We start from the raw sequence: 25,961 nt of genomic DNA, 5'->3' as shown, positions 1-25,961 counted from the left end.
TGCAACAATTTCAAAGATTTTACTGAGTTACAGTTCATAAAAGGAAATCATTGAATTGAAATAAATTAATTAGGCCCTAATTTATGGATTTCACATGACTGGGCAGTGGCACAGCCATTGGAGGGCATAGGCCTACTCAATGGAGCCAGGCCCATCCACTGGTGAGCCAGGCCTAGCCAATCAGAATGAGTTTTTCCCAAAGGTTTTATTACATTATTTATTAAAAGGGTTTTATTACAGACAGAAATACTCCCTCTTCCTCCTCCCCAGATGATCCCACAGGTGAAGAAGCCATATGTGGAGGCCCTGGGCTGGCGTGGTTACACGTGGTCTGCAGTTGTGAGGCTTGTTGGACGTACTGTGTCTATACCTCCAAAACAATGTTGGAGGTATAGAGGAGGTAAGGAGGTAAAATTATGCTAACGGTACAGAAATTAACATTAAATTCTAGGCTCTGGTGGACATACCTGCAGCCAGCATGCCAATTGCCTGTCCCCTCAAAACTTAAGGCATCTGTGGCATTATGTTGTTTGACAAAACTGCAAAAGGTGCACCTGTGTAATGATCATTGTTAACTTAGCTTCTTGAAGTGCCTAATGTTAGCAAGGTTTTAACTTTCCTCTTGAGAATTATAATCAGAAGTACAGTCTTTGAGATGGGCGGACAGAAAACCCAGTGACAACACTCGGGTCTGCAGCTGTCATTTTCCCATGGGAAAATTTACCAGGAAAGGTAGCTCATCCACCATGGCAGAGAGGAAGATCCAGACTGCTGATTGGGAAACAAGAACAAACAATGAGGCATGAGGATTGGTTGTTGAGGGACCATTTGTCACATTGTCCAAGGTGGGTTTGTGTTATGACAAACAGTACATTTTCTGTCCAGATAAAGATGTTGACACAGCACTGACCAAATGTCTCTTGTTTTCCAGTCCAACAGGAGTGAATCGCTCAGGCCATCCAGTGCATGGACATCATGTGCCAGTGTGATCCGAGCTCAAGCGTCCACTTGTAGAGACTACAGCAGATCGAGCCTGTGGACGGACAGGTACTGACCTCCAGTAACTCATCAAATTTAATACAATATTGTGTACAACAATGAATTTGAAGAGATATCTGTGCAGTATGTTTGTGCATGGTTTTCATGACCTAAGATTGGGCGTCGAGGGACCACTTGTCACGTTGTAAAAAGTTGGTATGTGTTACGATTGGATGGTGATACAGCATTGAAAAATACCTACCACTGGCCAAATGTCTCTTTGTTTTCCAGTCCAACATGAGTGCATCCCTCAGACCATCCGCTGACTGGAAATCCTGTGTCAGTCTGATCCAGTTGTGGAGACTACAGCACAATCCTGTGGATGAACAGGTCAGCAACTCAAAATATGATACAATATTGTGTAAAACAATGATTTGTAGATGCATAGGCATTTTGATGTTTCAGACATGAGGCGTGACATGCCGAACATCAGGCTCACCCCACAAGAAGCAGTACATGATCAACGTCACCTTCAGCAAGGAGCTGTGATGGATGTGATGTCTCTCCCATCCTTAAACCGGGTGTACACTACACGATTTTGGCCCCGATTTAGCTGTCCCAGACAAGTTTGAGGTTGGAGACAAAATCCTCATGTCGTTGCCTACAAAGGAGCGAGCAGCCATCGCCTACATTCATTTAATGTGAGAGGGTCAGAGACGCAATCTGAGGGCTAACGATCTCGTCTTTGAGCTGTCCCAGACGTCCCAATATTTTACAAACATGTCGGCACAAAATCTGCAATGCTCTGTAGTGTGAGATGTGCAACGACAAGTTGAGAACAGTGATCAGCAGAGAATAATATTGACGAATGCACGGATACGATGACTGAGTTCATCATGAAGTGTATAGGAAATGTTAGACCCATTGTGATTATTTAAACCTACCCAAACCAGAAACCCTGGAGAGATGGCAGCATTCGTGCAAAACGGAAAGCGGGAACTACCGCACTTAACCATGGCAAGGTGACTGGGAATATGGCAGAATACAAATAGTGTAGTTATTCCCTCAATAAGGCAATTAAACAGGCAAAATGTCAGTACAGAGCCAAAGTGGAGTCACAATTTAACGGCTCAAACACGAGACGTATGTGGCAGGGTCTACAGACAATCACGAACTACAAAGAGAAAACCAGCCATGTCGTGGACACCGACATCTTGCTTCCAGACAAGCAGTGATGTGCAGACTCAGGACAACTGAGCTTTGGAGAAATATGCAGATGTAAAGAGGATCAAAGAAGTTCATGAATTTATCACTGCTGAAGTGAAAGCCCTCCTCTCTTGGGGAATGCTGATTTTTAGTTAGCTTTGTGGCAGTATCAAAAATAAGTTTGGGATTGTTCTTATTCATCTCAATTAAGTTGAAAAAAAATCGGATAATCAAGCAGCAGTGAGGGCTTTCGATACTGCATGGTACTGTCTTTCCAAGCTAGTCGGAAGACTTTCAGTTTGGTGGAGAGCCATTTCCGTTCCAATTTTCTGGAAGCTTGCGTCAGGGATCGGGTATTTTCTGTATACCAGGGAGCTAGTTTCTTATGACAATTGTTTTTAGTTTTTAGGGGTGTGACTGCATCTAGGGTATTACGCAAGGTTAAATTTAGTTCCTCAGTTAGGTGGTTAACTGATTTTTGTACTCTGACGTCATTGTGTAGGTGGAGGGAGTCTGGAAGGGCATCTAGGAATCTTTGGCTTGTCTGAGAAATTATAGCACGGCTTTTGATAATCCTTGATCCTATAGAGATGGCAACAGTCGTTTTATTCAGTTGGGTTTTGACAGGAGTCTTTGGTGACGTTTCAGATCGTGACATTACGGAGGTGGTGTCACACCCTGACCTTAGAGAGCCTTTTTATGTCTCTATTTGGTTTGGTCAGTGTGTGATCAGGTCAGGTGGGCATTCTATGTTCTGTTTTCTAGGTTTATGTATTTCTATGTTTTGGCCGGGTATGGTTCTCAATCAGGGACAGCTGTCCATCGTTGTCTCTGATTGGGAATCATACTTAGGCAGCCTTTTTCCCTTGTGTCATTGTGGGAAGTTATCTTTGTTAGTAGCACTATAGCCCTCGGAAGCTTCATGGTTGTTTATTTTGTTTCTTGTTTTGTTGGCGACATTTTAAAATAAAATAAAATGTAGGCTCACGACGCTGCACTTTGGTCCAGTTCTTTCAACAACCGTGACAGGTGGCTTTTTTTGGTGTGAGCATGCTTTGGTGTGGAGACATGGAGAGTCTTTAACAGGGGTTCCTCCAGAGCAAGTGAGCATGCGGGGACCAAGGCTTGAACATTTCCTGGGGGTTGTGGTGGTGGGAGTGGGTGGAGAAAAGTGGTCAGGAGGTGGTGTGGAACAAGAAGAGGGGGGTTTCTGGGGACCATCAGGGAGATCCTGCATATCCTTAACAGTTTTTTTGAACTTTCCCATAAGCCATTCGGAAGACTTCTGACATTCACTTTTCTCTGGCGTTGTTTCAGCGCCACCCACAGCAGAATTTTCTGTAATCCTAGACAGAGACACTTGTGGGGAATTTCTGTTCGTTCTCTGCACTACTTTTGCTGGAGTCATAAAAATAACCTGTTTGCTTCTAGGACTCTTGAGCAGACTGAAGAACTTGTTGGGTGTGTTCATCAACAGCCATGGAGAGCTTCGGGTGAAAAGAAGAGGCAACTCCGGCACCTTGAAGGGTGCGCTCGTCTCTGTAACTCTGGGTTTCTGTGGAGATGGTGACCAGGTGACACTCTTCCTGGGTGTTCTGGAGCATGGTGGGCTCTGTAGCTGGCAAGCTCCGGAGGGAGAAAGTGAATCTAGTAAGGTCTTGACCGGGGGTCCTCAGGATGCCCTTCAGAGGGGACTCCTTTTGGGGCGTTTCCAATACCAGGCTCCTCCTGGCTGGGGATCTGAAGGGGCTGCATCTCAGGGCCACGCAGCCCTGCCTGTGAGATGGCCTTGCCACCGGGCTGTCTGTGACCGAGTAGCCCTGGACCCTGTAAGGTCTTGGTTGTTCTGGGGTTCTGAGGGCTTTTGGGTGTCTTGTTCCCTTTCGCAAACCTACCGTCTCCACCAGGCGACTTAGGAGTTAGGAAAACCAATCAAGTATTTCCAATAAGTATCGCAAACTAATCGGCATTGTTATTCTTTGCTTGGGAAAAAAACAATATGATAAATGACAACTGAAGAGGTTCAACGAGATGGACCAGTTACCTCGAAGACATGGACAGCTGCCTCTGGCTGGACCTGGTAGCAGGAGACTGAGTGGCTCCAAATAGAAGACGTACCGGAGACCGTACTGATCGCAGGTTTACCGCACCTACAGCATTTGAACGATCAAATTGTCAATATGTGTCAGTTGAAAGACTCCACAGAATAGTGAACAGTAATAACTGTAGTGATACACCTGTAGTAATGGTGTTTAGTCCGCCTGCCTATTTTGCTGTCGTTGCTGGAGCTCAGAAATGTCTGTTTCATATCCACTCTTAGCAGCAGTCACTGACCTGGGGGCTTCACTGGCGACTCCTCCACGATGCACTCCTCTGTCGGGACAGACCTGACGAATCAAACAGTCAGAACATGTTTCTTACGCACCATTGTCCCCACGGTACGGTGTACTGCTACACTGTTACAGTAATAACTTCTCCTAAACAAATGTTAAACTCATATAACAAACTTATTTTGCCTTGCCATACAAAAGGGATTGAATACTTTCAGCTTTCATTTTGTATTCATTTGAAAAAATGTGTCAACTTAATCGATTTTCAATGAAGGCTGTGAAACAACAGCGTGAAACAAGTAAAGGGGTGTGAATACTTTCCGAAGGCCCTGTATAATTTTTTACCTTGTGGGAATGGGCCTACATGGATAGGTCTAAATTGAAATTATTCTTACAGAAGAAATATGAAAAGAATATGCTGGATACATTCAGTAACATGATATGAATTTCCCCTGGACAATGCGGGGAAGGTGCAACATAAGAAAAATATATATACCACGGTTTGAGTGAGAGGAGTAACTGTTGTCTCCAAGTGGCCACACCTCTGCAAATGGTGCACAGTTCAGAAGTAATTTCGATGCACTTTGATGACTCAAAGGAGAGTCTTCAACTATAAGGTGCTTTTCTTAGCTCTCCTAGCTGTGCCGTTGAGGATCTAAAGCAAGCACACTTATAGTTGTTTTGGTTGAAACACAGCCCTGCATCCCGCCATCACACAATTATTGCAGTGTTAATCGTTCGCAATGCAATTCAGGGAAACTGTTCGTCATTTTGGTGAGAATAGAAAGAAGTCATGAGTGTATTCAGGTGCTGGTTTTCTTCACAATAGACAGTCTCATTTTGTTCAGAACAACGCAGGGTATAACGACTTGTCATCTTGTAACTGTACATCAAACATAGTGATCATAAACATTGACACTGTTTATGACATGGGTTTTATTCTATGGAAATGTGCACATTTGGACTCAAGTGTTTGGCTTTTATGACATCAAAGCGGTATTTATTACAGTCCTCAATGTCTCATCTTTCAAAATACAGTCTTCTTAATTTATAGCATTTCACTCACTCAGACAACAGAACATTTGCAAAAGTTGCCCAATTAGCGGGAGGTATGGGGGTTACTTTTTATGCCGCGAGGTGCTCAAGTTCAGAACAGCTGTCAGTCAAAACCCATACAGGGCTGTGAAGCGCAGAGCCAGAGCTCTGACGTTACTGTACAGCATGTTACTGTACAGCCACTGTTTTCCAATTTAGGCATTTATCAGTGTCCAAATCTGCCATTTTTAACCGAATACAGGAATGAGTGGTTTTAAAAAAATCACATGTCCAACTCACCTGCCCATCTTTTGCCTGTGCACCAGGCGATTGGACACCTGCTTGTGAAGTGGCGTCTCCATCACCTTTTTGGTCCGGAGGGCATGTCGATCTAAAAGGGCAGATTTTCTCTGGGTCACAGTGCTAACAAAACCTTTTCCCTTGTTACTGATGCTATGAGCTCTTGGAATGCTGAAGTATCAGGGAATACATACTGGCGAGCAATTAAGTATCAGAGTGTCTCTATACCGCCACCTTCTGTCGTCTGAGGGCATTTGCACTTTAGTCCCTCCACAGCCAAGACAGACAGGCTCCTGGGCATCTTGGCCTTCTCGGAGGGGCAAATGGTCTCCTGGTTGAACAAATTCCTCCGGAACTTTGTGACCTCTATGGACCAAATAAAGTTGTATTGAATTGGACTATCACAGTATGATGATCTAATAGAGGAGTTGGAGGATGGCATTGAAATAACTTACCTTGTGCAGCCTGCACAGCAACACAGAGCCTTGGCCTGTTCATAGGACACACAGAGAGCAATATATGGGTGAGTACTTAGTTCATACTGTCTAGCCAGACAGGACTGTGAATGAAGCCATATTGTTTCTGATGTAATACTATTGAAGCCATATTTTATTTTATCTGACTTTACAGCTGTTACAGAATACAAAATAAAATCCTGTGTTAGCTCACCGCTCTGATGGACATCCTTGGCATCTCTATCCGGCGGAGACTCTGGGATGCTTCTGTCATACTCTGATGGTGAGTCGACTTCCCACTCCTAAAACACAACAGAGGTTCGTTAAAGAGGGCTATATCAAATAACATTTTATTTGTCACATACACATGTTTAGCAGATGTTATTGCGGGTGTAGTGAAATGCTTGTGTTTCTAGCTCCAACTGTGCATTAATATCTAGAAGTGTACTAACAACAACAACAAACACACATTCGTGCACTTTACCAAGGAAACACTTGGAACGGTCATTCTGTAAAATCCACACAGCTGCACCACAGCAGATAACACCTAGGTCAATGAGCAGAATGTCCCTTTTGTACCAGGCAACTCCCCTTCTCTTGCTGGCGGAGCGGTTGCGTAGCTCCTGAAGTTTGCTCCCCGCAGGCGGAGGCCATGCTGAGGGCCGCAGAGAGGGGAGGCGAGGAGGGAGAGATGCTGTCCATGGTCATTGACTCGTCGCTGAAGAAGTCAGAGGGCAGCACGGCTGACAGGGCGGCGGGCAGCTGTTTTTTTTTTCTTCAACAAGCAGGACGCACGGGATATACTATTAACACTCGACAAGGCCAACATCCGCGTTATTGGCAAGAGGAAGAGACGCAGGGACAGAGGACACAGAGCGGGGTGCCTCGTAAGGATACGCAGAAGGCGAGTGGGAAAGCTGCCGTTACCGTCAATATTACTCACTAACGTGCAATCATTGGACAATAAATTAGACGAGGTACGATCATGAATATCCTACCAACGGGACATCAAAAACTGTAATATCTTATGTTTCACGGAATCGAGGCTAAATTATGACATGGATATTCAGCTAGCGTGATATACACTGCACCGGCAAGATAGAACAGCACATTCCGGATGAGGGGGGGGGGGGGGGGGGGGGGGCGGTCTGTGCACAAAATCTATGGAAGTCTATAGATTTTGCTCACCTGAAGTAGAGTATCTTATGATGAACTGCAGACCACACTATTTGCCAAGAGAGTTTTCAGCTATACTTTTCGTGGCTGTTTATTTACCACCAAAGACGGATGCTGGCACTAAGACCGCACCCAGTCAGCTGAATAAGGAAATAAGCAAACAGGAAACCTAAATGACTACAGACCCGTAGCACTCACGTCCGTAGCCATGAAGTGCTTTGAAAGGCTGGTAATGGCTCACATCAACACCATTATCCCAGAAACCCTAGACCCACTTAAATTTGCATACCGTCCTAACAGATCCACAGATGATGCAATCGCTATTGCACTCCACACTGCTCTTTCCCAACTGGACCAAAGGAACACCTACGTGAGAATGCTATTCATTGACTACAGCTCAGTGTTCAACACCACAGTACCCTCAAAGCTCATCACTAAGCTCAGGATCCTGGGTCTAAACACCTCCCTCTGCACTGGATCCTGGACTTCCTGACAGGCCGCCCCCAGGTGGTGAGGGTAGGTAGCAACACATCTGCCACGCTGATCCTCAACACTGGAGCCCCTCAGGGGTGCGTGCTCAGTCCCCTCCTGAGCTTCATGAAATGGGTTTCCATGGCTGAGCAGCTGCACACAAGCCCAAGGCCACCATGTGCAATGCCAAGTATTGGCTGGAGTGGTGTAAAGCTCGCCGCCATTGGACTCTGGAGCAGTGGAAGCACATTCTCTGGAGTGATGAATCACGCTTCACCATCTGGCAGTCCGACAGACGAATCTGGGTTTGGCGGATGCCAGGAGAATGCTACCTGCCCGAATGCATAGGGCCTACTGTAAAGTTTGGTGGAGGTGGAATAATGGTCTGGGGCTGATTTGAATGGTTCAGACCCCTTAGTTTCAGTGGGAAAATCTTAACGCTACAGCACACAATGACATTCTAGATGATTCTGTGCTTCCAACTTTGTGGCAACAGTTTTGGGAAGGCCTTTTCCTGTTTCAGCATAACAATGCCCCAAGGCACAAAATGAGGTCCATGCAGAAATGGTTTGTTGAGATCGGTGTGAAAGAACTTGACTGGACAGCACAGAGCCCTGACCTCAACCCCATCGAACACCTTTGGAATGAATTGGAACACCGACAACATCAGTGCCCGACCTCACTAATGCTCTTGTGGCTGAATGGAAACAAGTCCCCGCAGCATCTAGTGGAAAGCCTTCCCAGAAGATTGGACGCTTTTAAAGCAGCGAAGGGGGACCAACTCCATATTAATGCCCATGATTTTGGAATGAGATGTTTGACGAGCAAGTGTCCACATACTTTTAGTCATGTAGCGTATTTACTGTGTGAGTGCGTGATATGGGGGTAGGAGACAACGTTTATTTCGACATTACAAAGAAAATATTTTATAAACAACATTAGCACTAAGCCATGCTGTTGGAAAACCACATCAGTGTCCAACTTCCGGTTGTCGCAGATGCACTTCCCCCGACTTCATCCTCGATTTTCGTCTACAGTTGGTTGATTTTACCTTACCACTCAAATGAGCCAATTCACATTCAATGGAAGGAAAGCGAGATAAGCGGACTGTGTCGACCACTGAGCGACGCGAGCATGGGCGAGGGAGCTGAATAGGACGAGACTAAAGTTGGGGAAAGCTGAGCTTTATGCAAATCCTCTGCAATATTGCGAAGTGAGTGACCAATCGATGCTCCCATGGCTATTGGATTAGCTGACAATGGCTGTAGCACTATCTAACTTGCTTGTTAGCACCCACACGAGGGCGAAGCTAGCGTGGCTAGGCAAGTGCCACTTGTATAGTGTGAACGCTCTGTCAGTGCGCACTGGAGCAGCGCTAGTATCGATGACGTCGTCACATCATGCAGAAACATGACAGACCATTGGATGAAAATACATTTTTTATCTTTGGCCGAAGTGTGATGGATAAAAAAATTGTCCTTGAAGACAATTACTTGAATAATTCAATGGATATTTTTGGCACAAAGATGATAACGAAAGCTTTTCTTGATGGGGCTTGTCTTTTTGGGCTCGCTGTCAGCTAAACTGCAGTTTCGAAAGTGTCCTCTGAGCACAATAGAAAGCGTGTTTCTAGACCGGAACCCTGGGGCCTTGGTGAGATCAGGTGGGAACATTCTAGCCAATGATCTTTTGTAGAAAACATACTGTATCAATACATTCGTTACAACCTAAGCATTATGAAACTTCGATTTTAGTAAATAAGCCTCACCTTTTAAATAGAAAATTCCACACTCTCTCATTAGCACCCACACAAAAACTCCTCACGTGGTCTGGTTAGTCTGCTTAATCTGCATGGAAAGCTTTTAGGGCGGAGTCGACCCTCTCGCTTCACCTCTTCCTCTCTGATTGTGCTCAATCTGTTTTCTCTTCTTTTTCTTCTTCTTTTTAATTCTTGTTCTTCTTCTCTGGTATAATGGCGCTCGCACAAATGTAATGTGTATGCTGCCACCTCCTGTATGGATAGTGAACTGGAGAAGAAAATTATATCCTTTGCGGGAAAGGGGAAAAAACGTAATCACAAAATAATTACATAAAATACCTTTGCATCAAAACCCAGTCCCAGTCCAACCGAAATCACATCCCTACACAGCGGCCTCCGACTTCTTGTTAGTTTGGCCCGTACAGTTCATCATATGCGCAATAAAAGTAACAAAATGTACAGCTATTTACATTGCGGCCTTTGTGGAGCGATAGGTAACGATGCTTCGTGGGCGACCGTTGTTGATGTGTGCAGAGGGTCCCTGGTTCGCGCCCAGGTCGGGGCGAGGGGACGCCGTAAAGTTATACTGTTACATTGATGCTGTTGACCCGGATCACTGGTTGCAGCGGACTTTGTGGAGCGATGGGTAACGACGCTTCGTGGGTGTCAGTTGTTGATGTGTGCAGAGGGTCCCTGGTTCGCGTCGGGGCAAGGGGACGGACGTTTCGTTGAACTGTTACAAAAGTTCCTTCCAATTGTAGCTGTATTGTCTCTAGTCAGAACCCTGTACACCCTCCAACTCTTCAACAACACATTTCTTCAGCCTGCAAACACTTGACACATGGACAAACTTTTTACAATTCTGGCGTATTGCAGTGGCGTATCTCATATACCCCATTTTTATATGTGTCGGGAGCTCTTCATTAAACAACAGTAAAAACGATAGGCGTTCCTCCATATTCCCACCCACCTTATGGGTCAAGCGGCGTGCACCAACTACTCCTGGAATGTTCAATGTGAAATATTGAATTGCAATGTCCAACGGAACACCAGAGATAACACCCTTTACTGGTACCACAAAGAGTTCTCCTTCTGCTATTTGACACAAAGGAAATTACAACAAAACCACTCCTGGTCACTCGAACTGACGCCACCTTTCCCAATGCATCCTTCACCATGTTCGTAACATCAAATGGATCTCCCAAAAACGAATCCTTATTAATGAATCACACTTGTACAAGAAACTGATGTTCATTTCCAACTTTAGCCCTTTTAGCTTCATTCTTCTTCATCACCGTCTTCCACTCATTCTCGTCAACTTCACTCGCGCCAACAGAATCTAACAATGCTTCTGTTTCTGCCATTACTCCTACTGGACTGGACCAAGCCGAACAAAAATATCTCTCCTGGTCAGTGTGTTTTCTCATTTGAACAATATGAGTAGAATACCAGTCTATAAATTGAAACCACTGTCATAGTAATCTCAGATTGGATGACTATAACATCAATCATCTCTGTAATATTAAAATAAGGACGGAGATTGGGTACAACATTTGGATTGACAAAATGCTCAGAGTGTTTAAACTTTTAAAAATTATGTTTATTTTGTGTCTCTGAATGCTATAAAGGACTGAGATGTTGCTACTTATTAAAGCTACTGTACAGTGATTTAGAATTTCCTACTGACAGACGGTCAGTGGTGTAAAGTAACTGAATTAAAAAAACTTTGAAGCGCTACTTAAGTATTTTTGGGGGGTATCTGTACTTCACTTTACTATTTATATTTTTTGACAACTTTTACTTTTACTCCCATACATTTTTCCTGACACACAAAAGTACTCGTTACATTTTGAATGCTTAGCAGGACAGGTTAATGGTCCAATTTACTCAATTATAAAGAGAACAGGTGGTCATCCCTACTCCCTCTGATCTGGCAGACTCACTAAACACAAATGTTTTGTTTGGAAATTATGTCTGAGTGTTTGACTGTGCTATCCATAAATAAAAAAAATCAAGAAAGTTGTACTTTGCTGGTGTGAGGGAAAATGTTGTTGTCAGAAGAGATAGCATTGAATTGTACACAGCATCTCCTCTCCCTCTATCTTGGTTCATGCAGGTGACTGTGACCTCCTCCTCAAACCAATTGGCAGTCCCCCAGAACATTGTTCTGGGAACCAAAACGGATATCTCAGTTTCAAGGTCTCAGCTTAGAGAGAAGAAGCCTCGTGAGGTATTGATCGGTCACATGCAGGAACCAAATGTTAATGATGAATTCATTATGAATAATTAATCATGTAAATCATGCAAATATAACTTGTCTATCTATAAGAGAACTAACGGGACTGCCCCGGCAGAGCTCCCGACCGACGTGTACTATGGTGCAATACGTTTGTTTGAACTTCTCCAGCTTGCTGATAATAATGAATGATTAATTAAGTTTGACTGAGTCCCTGGTGGTAATTTCCATGACAATTTGGCGTCACACAGTGGATGACTGATTCTGTCTGCGGAGCTTTCCAGTCTGTGAGGAAAACTGGTAGTGCATTTTATGAAGCACGAGGGAAATTCCCATCTGACCAAAAGACGACAAGGGACCCGCCCAGACCTTTACTGCGAGCTGCCCAGGAGGAGACACATCATCCGTGAACAATTGTGAGGGTAAAAGGTTTCTTTTTTTTTTTTTTTTTTTTACCCCCTTTTCCCCCCAATTTTCGTGGTATCCAATCGCTAGTAATTACTATCTTGTCTCATCGCTACAACTCCCGTACGGGCTCGGGAGAGACGAAGGTCGAAAGCCATGCGTCCTCCGAAGCACAACCCAACCAAGCCGCACTGCTTCTTAACACAGCGCGCCTCCAACCCGGAAGCCAGCTGCACCAATGTGTCGGAGGAAACACCGTGCACCTGGCCCCCTCGGTTAGCGCGCACTGCGCCCGGCCTGCCACAGTAGTCGCTGGAGCGCGATGAGACAAGGATATCCCTACCGGCCAAACCCTCACTAACCCGGACGACGCTAGGCCAATTGTGCTTCGCCCCACGGACCTCCCGGTCGCGGCCGGCTGCGACAGAGCCTGGGCGCGAACCCAGAGACTCTGGTGGCGCAGCTGGCGCTACGTTGCAGTGCCCTAGACCACTGCGCCACCCGGGAGGCCCCAAAGGTTTCATATTTTGACTAGTTGATGTCACAGGGAATTTCAGTAAGTCAATTTAAATGAATTTGTATAAAAATAAGTAATAATAAAACCAATCCGGAAACCAGCCACACCAATGTGTCGGAGGAAACACTGTTCAACTAGTGACCGGTGTCAGCCTGCAAGCACCCGGCCCGCCACAAAGAGTTGCTAGAGCCAAGTAAAGCCCCCTGGGCCAAACCCTCCCCTAACAATTGTGTGCTGTCCTATGGGACTCACGGCCACAGCCGGTTGTGTTACAGCCCGGGAATAAACCCAGGTCTCTAGTAACGCCTCTAGCACTTGCGATACAGTGCCTTTGACCGCTGCACCACTCGGGAGGCCCCAAGCGTTTATAGTTTTATTGGTTAGAAGTAAGTCAGGTCCCGTACTTTTAACAAAAGTGGATATGCACCAATCTTTGTCTGAGACATTTATTTCCCAGACCCTTTAGACAGTCATACAACGGTTTAACCTTATCTTTATCAAATGATCCGTAAAGGGACCACTCTGAACATTTATATGTTTTATTTAACTTTTATTTCACTAGGCAAGCCAGTTAAGAACAAATTGTTATTTACAATGACGGCCTACACCGACGCTGAGACAATTGTGCGCCGCCCTATGGGACTCCCAATCACGGCCGGTTGTGATACATCCTGGAATTAAACCAGGGTGTCTGTAGTGACGCCTCTAGCACTGAGATGCAGTGCGTCACTCAGGAGCCCCATGAGCCACTCGGGAGCCCCATTTCTCTGAATAATTTGTACACCACTTACGTACGTCTACGTGTGGGTATGCAAGTTGTATATACATTTTTTTTCCATTGTTACTTCATCAAATCTCTAATAACTCATTATACTATACATACGTTGTTACTTCATCAAATCTCTAGTAACCCATTTTACAGCATATTCGGTAATAGTACTCTCTCTTTTCAGATCTTCACATCACACAGAATCCCTATATAACATTATCAATTAAAAACGTAGCTATTCACACCCACACCACCAGCAACGATCACAGTGCAGCCAGCCCGAGAGGTACACATATCATGTTCTTGAGGAAATCTCAGTAGTCCCAGACACTACAGTAGTCCCAGAGACCAGAGACTACAGTGGTCCCAGAAAACAGTGGTCCCAGACCACATAGAACATTCCCAGAAATGCCTATAGACAGCTGTCAGTGGGGCTTCTCTACCCTCACTCAGTAGTCTTAGACTACTCTAGCCTCCCAGAGACTATGGTACCTTTCTAGTAGTCCCAGATTGTGCTATAGCAGCTTCCACTGCTATAGACTCTATAGTCTTGCAGCTTCCCATACATATAGAATAGCACCTTGTGCTCGATAACGCCTCGTTTGAGAGTGTTTGAGAGTGAGTCCATGGGTATTAGCAGTAGTGAATGAGAGGGTCTTCCTATTGGGAAGAAAACATCCTAGTTGAAGGAAACAGATATGAAGAATAGCGAAAGTAACAAAGTGAATGGTAATATTAGTGGCTTTCAGATAGCACTCTAATAATGACATATTTTAGTAATTTCAATACAATGTTGCATGAAGAACAGAGGGATTGAGCTTGGGACTGATATTAAATTAGAGGCCGCCATATGGTGCTTGGGTTAGAGATAGCTTCCCCTGGCAAATAGATAAGTCGCCAGTAAAGGACCTAGCAAATTTGTTAAACAACAGGTTTCATATTTTGACTAGTTGATGTCACAGTGACAGTCAGTACAGGACATACAGTACCAGTCAAAAGTTTGGACATACTTACTCATTCCAAGTTTTTTACACCCGTGAAGCATGGAAGAGGAGGAGGTGTGATGGTGTGGGGGTGCTTTGCTGGTGACACTGTCTGTGATTTATTTAGAGTTCATGGCACACTTAACCAGCATGGCTACCACAGCATTCTGCAGTGATACGCCATCCCATCTGGTTTGCGCTTAGTGGGACTATCATTATTTTTCAACAGGACAATGACCCAACACACCTCCAGGCTGTGTAAGGGCTATTTGACCAAGAATGCGCTGGCCTCCACAATCACCCGACCTCTACCCAATTGAGATGGTTTGGGAGGAGTTGAACAGCAGAGTGAAGGAAAAGCAGCTAACAAGTGCTCAGCATATGTGGGAACTTCTTACATTTTACATTACATTTAAGTCATTTCGCAGACGCTCTTATCCAGAGCGACTTACAAATTGGTGCATTCACCTTATGATATCCAGTGGAACAACCACTTTACAATAGTGCATCTAACTCTTTTAAGGGGGGGGGGGTTAGAAGAATTACTTTATCCTATCCTAGGTATTCCTTAAAGAGGTGGGGTTTCAGGTGTCTCCGGAAGGTGGTGATTGACTCCGCTGACCTGGCGTCGTGAGGGAGTTTGTTCCACCATTGGGGTGCCAGAGCAGCGAACAGTTTTGACTGGGCTGAGCGGGAACTGTACTTCCTCAGAGGTAGGGAGGTGAGCAGGCCAGAGGTGGATGAACGCAGTGCCCTTGTTTGGGTGTAGGGCCTGATCAGAGCCTGAAGGTACGGAGGTGCCGTTCCCTTCACAGCTCCGTAGGCAAGCACCATGGTCTTGTAGCGGATGCGAGCTTCAACTGGAAGCCAGTGGAGAGAGCGGAGGAGCGGGGTGACGTGAGAGAACTTGGGAAAGTTGAACACCAGACGGGCTGCGGCGTTCTGGATGAGTTGTAGGGGTTTAATGGCACAGGCAGGGAGCCCAGCCAACAGCGAGTTGCAGTAATCCAGACGGGAGATGACAAGTGCCTGGATTAGGACCTGCGCCGCTTCCTGCGTGAGGCAGGGTCGTACTCTGCGAATGTTGTAGAGCATGAACCTACAGGAACGGGTCACCGCCTTGATGTTAGTTGAGAACGACAGGGTGTTGTCCAGGATCACGCCAAGGTTCTTAGCACTCTGGGAGGAGGACACAATGGAGTTGTCAACCGTGATGGCGAGATCATGGAACGGGCAGTCCTTCCCCGGGAGGAAGAGCAGCTCCGTCTTGCCGAGGTTCAGCTTGAGGTGGTGATCCGTCATCCACACTGATATGTCTGCCAGACATGCAGAGATGCGATTCACCACCTGGTTATCAGAGGGGGGAAATATTCTTCAAGACTGTTGGAAAACCATTCCAGGTGAAGCTGGTTGAGAGAATAGCTGTCATCAAAAAAAAGCTGTCATCAAGGCAAATGGTGGCTATTTGAAGAATCTAAAATCTAAAATATATTTTGACTTGTTTAACACTTTTTTGGTTACCACATGTTTCCATGTGTGTTATTTCATACTTTTGATGTCTTCACTATTATTCTACAATATAGAAAAACCCTGGAATGAGTAGGTGTCTCCAAACTTTTGACTGGTACTGTATGTCAATGCAAGAGGTCAAAATGATAAGATTACAAGAAAAGGGCTTTGGGCTTGTTTACTTTAGAAGGTGCCTATTAACAGGGCACTGTATACGCATGGTTTTATCAAGACTTCCTGCCCAAGATCCAGTAAGCTCGATTAAGATATAGAATTTGTAGGATTGATTAACTAAGTACATGCTTATTTTCTTTCGTCCAGGACTGATGGAATGTCCCCTACCAAGTTTTCTGATGAGTTTGGCAATGATTCTGTATCTCTCCCTTTGAAAGGCAGGTGTCTTAGGAGAGAAGTTAGTGAGACTGTGTACTATACACTTTAAAGCTACCTGGAAGAGGCTGTTAAGGGAGCTCACAAATTAAGTAAGGCCAGGCCATTTTGTTTGTTTTTACCATACGTTTGTAATTCAAATTTTATTTGTTATCATTTACTTTGACAGGCTACTTAAAGTAACTGTCCAGTGACTGTCCCACCTCAAACGTAAATCTCAAACGGACCGTTTAAAAAATTATTGCTATTTCCTCATAGAGAATGACGTCACCCTGCCTCATTGGCTGAGCTGGCCAATCAGTGGTCTACTAACGTGAATATTTTTAATGAACAGTATACGCCCACACCATTCTGTTGTTGGGTATGCCCACACCGTTCCAACACAGAAAAGGAAATGTCACGGCCGGATCTTTTTCCCCTGTTCTTGTGATTGTCTCCATCTCCTCTAGGTGTCGCTTATTTTCCAAAGTGTATTTATCCCTGTGTTTCCTGTCTCTCTGTGCCAGTTCGTCTTGTATGTTTTCAAATCAACCAGCGTGTTTTCCCGTGCTCTTGTTTTCTATTCCCTTTTTCTGGTCTTCCCGGTTTTGACCCTTGACTGTTTTTTCTGGACTCCGTATCCGCCTGCCTGCCCTGACATCGAGCCGGTTTGCCACTCTGTACCTCTTGGACTCAGAATCTGGTTTTGACCTTTTGCCTGTCCACAACCATTCTCTTGCCTACTCCTTTTGGATATAAATAAACAACTAAGACTAACCATCTGCCTCCTGTGTCTGCATCTGGGTCTCGCCTTGTGCCCTTATAGGAAAAGTATTTCACTCATATTGTAATTAATTATTGGTCATCTGTCATAGAAATCTGGACGCACGGGACAGGTACTTTAAGTATAATTGAGCATTTACTATTACTTTTATACTTAAGTATATTTAAAAGCAGATACTTTTAGACTTTTACTCAAGTAGTATTTTACTGGGTGACTTTCACTGTTACTTGAGTCCTTTTCTATGAAGGTATCTTTAAGTATGAAAATGGGGTACTTTTTCCACCACAGCAGACTGCTTACACTTGGACAGAATACATGTCGGGTTATTTTGACACCACCAGATGGGTCACTTAGTTGGGTTGTTTTCTTTTTTATGACTGGAGGCATGTCTTAGTAAGGGTGTGATTTTCTGATCGTTATTTTTGGCCACCCGTAAGAGTAAGTACATTATGGTTCATGTGTTGTATTGTCATCACGCACTAAGTTTGAGCACTGACACTTCTGTAGCTTTAATGAGGCTTACACAAGAGTATGAGTTTCTTAACACATTTAAATGTTATATTCAAATGCTGTTTTATGCTTTTATGCCGTTTTTATGTGTATACAATGATGTACAAAAACATATATGAGCTGTTTTTAAAGGAAATGTCACAAAACGTCCAAAATAAAAATAAATGTTTCTCAAGTGCCTATGCATATCCCAATGTTGGGATAATTACCACTTTGTTAAAATATTTAAATAATGTTATTAAATTTATATTAAAATATGTAATGTGCAAAAATATTTAAGGAAGATTTTTGTTTACAATGTACAACTTAAATTGATGAACAGGAATGACATTTACTCTCACGGGTCTCCAAGAATAACTAGGAAAGCCACACCCCCAATAGGCCACGTGACCTGAAAATAACCTATGGATTACAATAAAAAAGATCCAGCTGCTAGGTCAACCCAGCATGAGTGAATAAAAACCAAACTGATGGTTAAATTAACCTATGTTTGAGTAATCAGGTTATTGGGGCCCACTTTCAGATGGTCACCCACTTTCAGTTCTTCTTTTTTGCAGTGCGGTTATGTTGGGGTTAAAGTTAGGGTTAGGTTTAAAATCAGATGTTATGACTTTGTGATAGCCCTAGCTAGTGACCACTGCAGAGCTGCCTCCAGAATAAGATTCATCCCAAAAAATTGCTGGACTGCTGTAAATTTGCAGACTCAAAATGCTACTCCTGAACTCAATATTTCTTACATCATAACCCCATCTAAAGCTCAGGTCATATAAATGATTATCAATTCCCCTTCAGGGGACAAAAACACCTGTCACGCCCTGACCATAGTTTATTTGTATGTTTCTATGTTTTGTTTGGTCAGGGTGTGATGTGAGTGGGCATTCTATGTTGTATGTCTAGTTTGTCTATTTCTATGTGTTTGGCCTGATATGGTTCTCAATCAGAGGCAGGTGTCAGTCGTTGTCTCTGGTTGGGAGCCATATTTAGGTAGCCTGTTTGTCATTGTGGGTTGTGGGTGATTGTTCTTGTGTCTGTGTCTACCATACAGGACTGTTTCGTTTTGTTGGTTTATTGTTTTAGTTCTTTGTTTAACCTGTTTGGGCTGCAGGGGCAGTATTGAGTAGCCAGATAAAAGGTGCCCATTTCAAACGGCCTCGTACTCAATTCTTGCTCGTACAATATGCATATTATTATTACTATTGGATAGAAAACACTCTCTAGTTTCTAAAACCGTTTGAATTATATCTGTGAGTCAAACAGAACTCATTTGGCACAAACTTCCTGACCAGGAAGTGGAAAGTCTGAAATCGAGGCTCTGTTCTACTTCCTGCCTATAAATGGGCATGATACGTATTAGTATACATGCACTTCATAGACCTTCCCCTGGATGTCAAGAGGCGGTGAGAGAAGAAATTGAGTGTTTATCTTGGTCTGAAGTGGAATACAAGCTCTTTGTATGACGTGTCCCCCATTTCCTGTTTTCTGGAGAGCGCGAGGAGGTACCTGGATTTGCCTTCTGTTTAGCTGCCGTTATAGGCGACTACTATCTCCGGCTTTGATTTTATTTGATACATGTGACCATATCATCGTAAAGTATGTTTTTTTCAATATAGTTTAATCAGATGATTTAAATTTTTTCGGGAGTTTTGCCGTGTTCCGTTCTCTTCCGTTTGTTAACATGGAGAGATTCGTGCCACTTGGCTAGTGTGCTTGCTAAATCGAGAGGGAAAGAGGCCGTTCTAAATCCAAACAACGATTGTTCTTGACAAAGGACACCTTGTACAACATTCTGATGGAAGATCAGCAAAAGTAGGAAACATTTTATGATGCTATTTCATATATCTGTCGTACATGTGAACTAGTCGTCGGCGCCCAGCTTTTGGGTACTCTAGCTATACCGAAGCTGTATGTCAAAATTAAGTTATTTTTTTGAATTCTAACACGGCGATTGCATTAAGAACTAGTGGATCTATCATTTCCTATACAACATGTATTTTTTAGTTATGTTTATGAATAGCTATTTGGTCAGAATATGTGTGTCAGAAAAAGTGTCAAAAAATACAGAGGTTGTGGGAAAAAGTAGCTAAGTTAGCACAATGTATAACCATTGATTTCAGCTCTAAATATACACATTTTCGAACAAAACATAAGTGTATGTATAACCTGATGTTATAGGACTGTCATCTGATGAAGAATATCAAGGTTAGTCAAAAATTATATATCTTTTACTGGTTTGTTACGATCGCTAACTTCTACTGCTGGGAAATGGCTTGTGTTTTTGGCTATTGTGGTAAGCTAATATAACGCTATATTGTGGTAAGCTAATATAACGCTATATTGTGTTTTCGCTGTAAAACACTTAATAAATTGAAAATATTGGCTGGAATCACAAGATGCCTGTCTTTCATTTGCTGTACACTATGTATTTTTCAGAAATGTTTTATGATGAGTATTTAGGTATTTGGCGTTGGTGTCTGTAATTATTCTGTCTGCTTTCGGTGCAATTTCTGATTGTAGCTGCAATGTAAACTATGATTTATACCTGAAATATGCACATTTTTCGAACAAAACATAGATTTATTGAATAACATGTTATAAGACTGTCATCTGATGAAGTTGTTTGTTGGTTAGTTTGGTTGGTTCTTGGTTAGTTAGGTTGGCTTTGTGCATGCTATCTGTGCTGTGAAAAATGTCTGTCCTTTTTTGTATTTGGTGGTGAGCTAACATAAATATACGTGCTGTTTTCGCTGTAAAACATTTAAAAAATCGGACATGTTGGCTGGATTCACAAGATGTGCACCTTTCATTTGCTGTATTGGACTTGTTAATGTGTGAAAGTTAAATATAAAAAAAAAATAACTTTTGAATTTCGCGCCCTGCACTTGAGCTGGCTGTTGTCATATTGTGGGCGGCCTCGGGCTGCAGCCATAAGAAGTTAAGTATTCTTATTAAAATGAATACTTACCACGCTGCGCATTGGTCCTCCTCTTCTCATTCCAACGACGAGCGTTACAGAATCACCCACCACAACCGGACCAAGCAGCGTGGTAACGGGCAGCAGCAGCAGCGGTCGAAATCCCGAGAGGAATGGACATGGGAGGACATAGCCGTATCTCTCATTCAAATGTTGGCATATTGGAAACAATTACAAGATTGATACTGTAACATAATGTCAAGTTATTAAATAAATCCTGTGACTTCTAGTCTCTATTTCTCCATCTTCTATCCTCCCGTGTGTACCCGTTTGTGGCCAAATACAGATGGCTATGGCTATGCCGGATTAAGTGATATGACATGCTATTCTATAAAATCCTTTCTCTGTAATTAATATGACCTGATTAAGCTAATGATGTAAATGTAATTAACTAGAAATTCGGGGCACCACGAAAGAGTGTTTATAGAGCTGTTATCTTCCAAAAAATCTCTTAAAGACCTAGTAATATTTTACATCAATAACAGTCAATATAAATCGTCACCTTATTTCAGTCTCATCTGAAAGTTTTAAATTCTTGGTTATCTTCACGAACCCTGGCTAACAAGTTGAATCAGCAATACAAAATTGGGTTTAATTATGTATTTACTAAATACCTAACTAATCACACAGAATTACATATACACAGAATGCAAATTATGTCATACAGAAAACGTCCCTGGTGGACGGAGCCGACATGACGGCTGGTTACACAAAGGAAAGGGGGTTGGGTTTGAGTGAAAGAGGGGAAGACTGAGGAACAAAGGGAGAAGCTATGCTATCGTAAATACAGTATCTTATGCATTCTAAATTACCGCCCATTTGGAAAAGGGAAATGCAATAAATATTTACTCTGAGCTGCGCTTCGGTAGGTTGGTCGTAGATGCTGGCTGTGTTGCCCAACAGAGATCTTGCTGTCCTCGGAAGAATGTCTCTGGTGGTAAATGGGATATGTTGTAGTATCGTCGTTGTGTGTTAGACTGCATATGTCGTCCGTCCTTTCCTAGCCCACGTTTACAGCGGCCGTTGCTAACTCATAGACTAGGAGGTATCACTTCTGTAGTGAATAAGAGTTCAAAGTTCATACCATTCGTAACAAAAGCACACGCTGAGGTTGGCTTAGTTCTGTGATTATTATCTGAATCCTTCTGACATCAGACCGTCGCCCTAATGTACCCGGAACAGCAAGTTATTTGCCCTTTTAACGCAGAGGCTGCAGGCCTCGTGAACTAGGAACCGGGCGTTACATTTTCGTCAAGGGGTTATATAGTGGAGGGAGAGAAGGGTGTGTTTCATAGTTTATAACCAATGTCTCTTCACAGGGGCGGGCCACTGATTGAGCAGAGCTCTAACCTTATGAAAACCCAATTCTCTCATTTGGAAGCTAAGATTACATTTAATCTTTTCACAAATAGTTTCATATTTAAACATTTAAATTACACAACAATTCCATGTGAATCTGATAACTAGAATGTGTAGACTTTCCCAGATACAGTTTATGTCGTCCTGCCATCACTCATAATGTCTCATTAAGTGCCAACGCATATTCTCCACTGGTTGGATTGCCGAAATATGGTTCCTTTCCCCCACCGTTTGATGCTCCCAGACTCTCTATGTTTAACAAAGGCTATTCAAGAGTCCTTCAGTAGAGTCAAGAGAGAGAGGGAAGGGAGAAAGGTATATATGGGGGGGGGGGGGGTCATAAACCTTACCCACAGGCCAATGTCATGACAACAGTGTAGTGTTGTTTGACAGTTTTATTCCAAGCAGTTGAAACAAGGACAAAGTGATGTCAAGACTTCATATTTCTTAGTTCCAAACCCACGAAAAGTAGCTGATAGGTTTTGAAACATTTTGTATATTTAGGTTAGACAGTTATCCTACACCTTTGTTGATACAGACTAGCTGGTGTGTGTCATCACTGTCATGGTCTCCCATCTCTGTCAGCTGTCTATGAGCAGATGACTGGCAGAGACTGCAGAAGGAAAATAGCTGGTCACTAGAGACTGTTTGTCTGTTCTGGCATGCTAAGTGAAGTGTTGAGAGACATTGCATTCCTCTATCGGCCTCTCTCTCTCTCTCTCCCTAAAATGGAAAATTCTCTGCTTCACTGCATTTGGCTTTGATCTCCAACTTCATGCATTCCCTCTGGCTGTCCCACCATCCAATCACTGGTCAAATCAGAAACAGATATACTCCATATGGACTTTTGGTCATGCTTTACATGGGGCTCCCGAGTGGCGCAGCGGTCTAAGGCACTGCATCTCAGTGTAAGAGGTGTCACTACAGTCCCTGGTTTGAATCCAGACTGAAAAACATACGTCCTTGATTGAGAGTCCCATAGGGCGGTGCACAATTTGACCAGCATCGTCTGGGGTAGGCCGTCAGTGTAAATAAGAATTTGTTCTTAACTGACTTGCCTGGTTATATTTAGAGTCCCTGTACACACATTTGGCACTGTCTATTGTGTCACCAAAATATCAGTTTCATCACAACCAAATGTGTTGTACAACCTGAGTGTGTACTGGTTCTAAACGTTCCCACAAAGAGAGATGGTCTCTACACAAACAAGAAGCTTTTGGCATTCAAGGATCAATGATTATTGTTGACCTGAGACAGAACAGTTCACTAGTTCATGTATGGTAACAGAGCAATACATATATTTTTCTACTCAAATTTGAAATGTAAATGTCTTCTTTTCAAGCCTGTTTATGCAAACTACGGTTCCAAGGCCAGTTTAGGTTTGTCATATAGGCAGGTTGGCTGTTTAGTAACAAAACCGACGCGTGTGCAACTATGGTGCAAAACAGACAGGGTTGGCTTAGATTGTTGACAACATGTAAACTATATATCGTCTCCAATGTATATTGAAAACATAAATAGATTTGCACAATGAGCTCTTGTTGTCTTTCAAATACATTGTTACAGTTGTTGGTTAGCTAGCTAGGGAATTTTAGCCATATTAGCATAGACGTGACATCAGTTAAAACACTTCAATACAAGACATGGTATCAAGAACAAGATCAAATTAGCTGAAACGAGCAACCACGAGCTTCCTGTCATTGTTGCTAACTATCGGGCCATCCAGAATCACAACACACTGTAGGGACTGACACTGGACAGGAGAAGCAGGTACGGGGAGTCAGACATTTATTCGGGAACTGACAAGGAAACCAGACAGGAACAGCATCAGAACACTGGTAACACGAACATGAGACAATTAATCCCGAAGCAGGGAACAAAGCTTGGGAACAGACAGATATAGAGAAGATAATGACATAAGTAATTGAGTCCAATGATTGCTGATGCGCGTGACAGGGGGGAGGCAGGTGTGCGTACTGATGGTGGCTTGAGTGCTTAATGCTGGGACCCTGGCGCTGCGCCGGGGGGAGCAGGCGTGACACACACAGCTTTTTGCCCCATTGAAGTGCGCACATCGTTTCTGTGATGTTCCCAGCTAACCCGTCTCTATAGTAAACAATTAAGTACCCACTAAACAAGAGACTGCATTTATTAGCCTACTTTAAATATCAATAGATGGAATTATTAATAAGGGGGTTATCAGCAGAACATATGTACACCCATGCACACTCTCACCCGAACAATGACAAGAGCCCACTTTACATGTACAAGCAGTGGGTGGATTTTCAAAGAGGTGCTTTGAAACTACAGTGAAAGAAAATTGTTCCAAAGCAAATATTGAGGTGGAAAATATCCTTTAATGTGATTAGGTATTCTACATGAGTGGCTCAACAAAAGGTCTGGTTGGCGTCAGTGCTAGTTGTGGGCTTACGTGCCAAATGGTACCCTATTTCCTTCATCACGCACTACTTTGTTTTGACCAGAGCCCTATGGGCCCAGTGCACTAAATAGGGAATAGGTTGCCATTTGGGAAGCAGCCATCCAGGTAATTGGGCCAGCTGGGGAACGAAACTATTAAGACATGTTTCCAGCCCACTCACAGGCCCTTTTTCTGTGTGTGTGCGTGTCTTCCTTCCTGTCTGACAGTAAAAAAAATTACACAGCCCTAAAGAAGGTTGTAGTGTATGTTACCCTGTAATAATATATCAATTGAACAAAAAATACATTCAGCCAACATGGCCAGAAGTGTGTGATGGTAGTCATAATCATATAAAACCTTAGAGAAATGGGGACAGGGTGAAATATCAAGGGCCATTATCTCCAACTTGGTTGATGGCTATAGGTTATAATGATTGTACACTCTGTATGAACAGTATGTGTCAGGTACCAGAGGTGGGACCAAGTCATTGTTTTACAAGTCACAAGTAAGTCTCAAGTCTTAGCACTCAAGTCCCAAGTCAAGACAGTGAGTTTCGAGTCCTAAACAAGTCATAATGTGTTCTTCACCAAATGTAATACCATTTTTAACAAGAGTAATAGTTAGTATATTACATTTACGCTAATCATGAATGCTTTCAAAAATATCTACACTGCTCAAAAAAATAAAGGGAACACTTAAACAACACAATGTAACTCCAAGTCAATCACACTTCTGTGAAATCAAACTGTCCACTTAGGAAGCAACACTGATTGACAATACATTTCACATGCTGTTGTGCAAATGGAATAGACAAAAGGTGGAAATTATAGGCAATTAGCAAGACACCACCAATAAAGGAGTGGTTCTGCAGGTGGTGACCACAGACCACTTCTCAGTTCCTATGCTTCCTGGCTGATGTTTTGGTCAATTTTGAATGCTGGCGGTGCTTTCACTCTAGTGGTAGCATGAGACGGAGTCTACAACCCACACAAGTGGCTCAGGTAGTGCAGTGTGATTGACTTGGAGTTACATTGTGTTGTTTAAGTGTTCCCTTTATTTTTTTGAGCAGTGTATATATTTATTACTTTCCAAATAAACTTTATATTTCCATTGAAATACATGGGTAGCCATGTGATTGACTATCGGGGATCGCTATGGGGCGCAATCGGGCGATGTAGGCTTGTACACAATCGCCCAACCTTAAACTCTCTCTCTCTCTCTCTCTCTCTCTCTCTCTCTCTCTCTCTCTCTCTCTCTCTCTCTCCTCTCTCTCTCTCTCTCTCTCCTCTCTCTCTCTCTCTCTCTCTCTCTCTCTCTCTCCTCTCTCTCTCTCTCTCTCTCTCTCTCTCTCTCTCTCCTCTCTCTCTCTCTCTCTCTCTCTCTCTCTCTCTCTCTCTCTCTCTCTCTCTCTCTCTCTCTC

At 43.4% G+C, this 25,961-nt stretch overlaps 1 long non-coding RNA gene across 4 annotated transcripts; it reads right to left on the bottom strand.

Annotated features, from left to right (window-relative positions):
* LOC129862794 (uncharacterized) lies at positions 1–22,435 on the bottom strand. 4 transcript variants are annotated; one of them, XR_008760826.1, is made up of 10 exons: positions 20,755–22,434; positions 6,519–6,606; positions 6,305–6,339; positions 6,044–6,215; positions 5,850–5,940; positions 4,519–4,571; positions 4,229–4,334; positions 1,241–1,354; positions 911–1,033; positions 1–768 (listed from the first exon to the last, which is right to left on the bottom strand). It is a non-coding gene; the product is annotated as an uncharacterized LOC129862794 (long non-coding RNA). The 4 variants fall into 4 exon arrangements; XR_008760825.1 differs by having other exon boundaries at positions 1–771; positions 5,850–6,215; positions 20,755–22,435; XR_008760823.1 differs by having other exon boundaries at positions 5,850–6,215; positions 20,755–22,435.
* Positions 22,436–25,961: the final 3,526 nt, after the last annotated feature.

Source organism: Salvelinus fontinalis, chromosome 9 (assembly GCF_029448725.1).
Source record: "Salvelinus fontinalis isolate EN_2023a chromosome 9, ASM2944872v1, whole genome shotgun sequence".
Taxonomy (NCBI): Eukaryota; Metazoa; Chordata; class Actinopteri; order Salmoniformes; family Salmonidae; genus Salvelinus; species Salvelinus fontinalis.
This window is presented reverse-complemented; position numbering and strand designations above follow the sequence as displayed.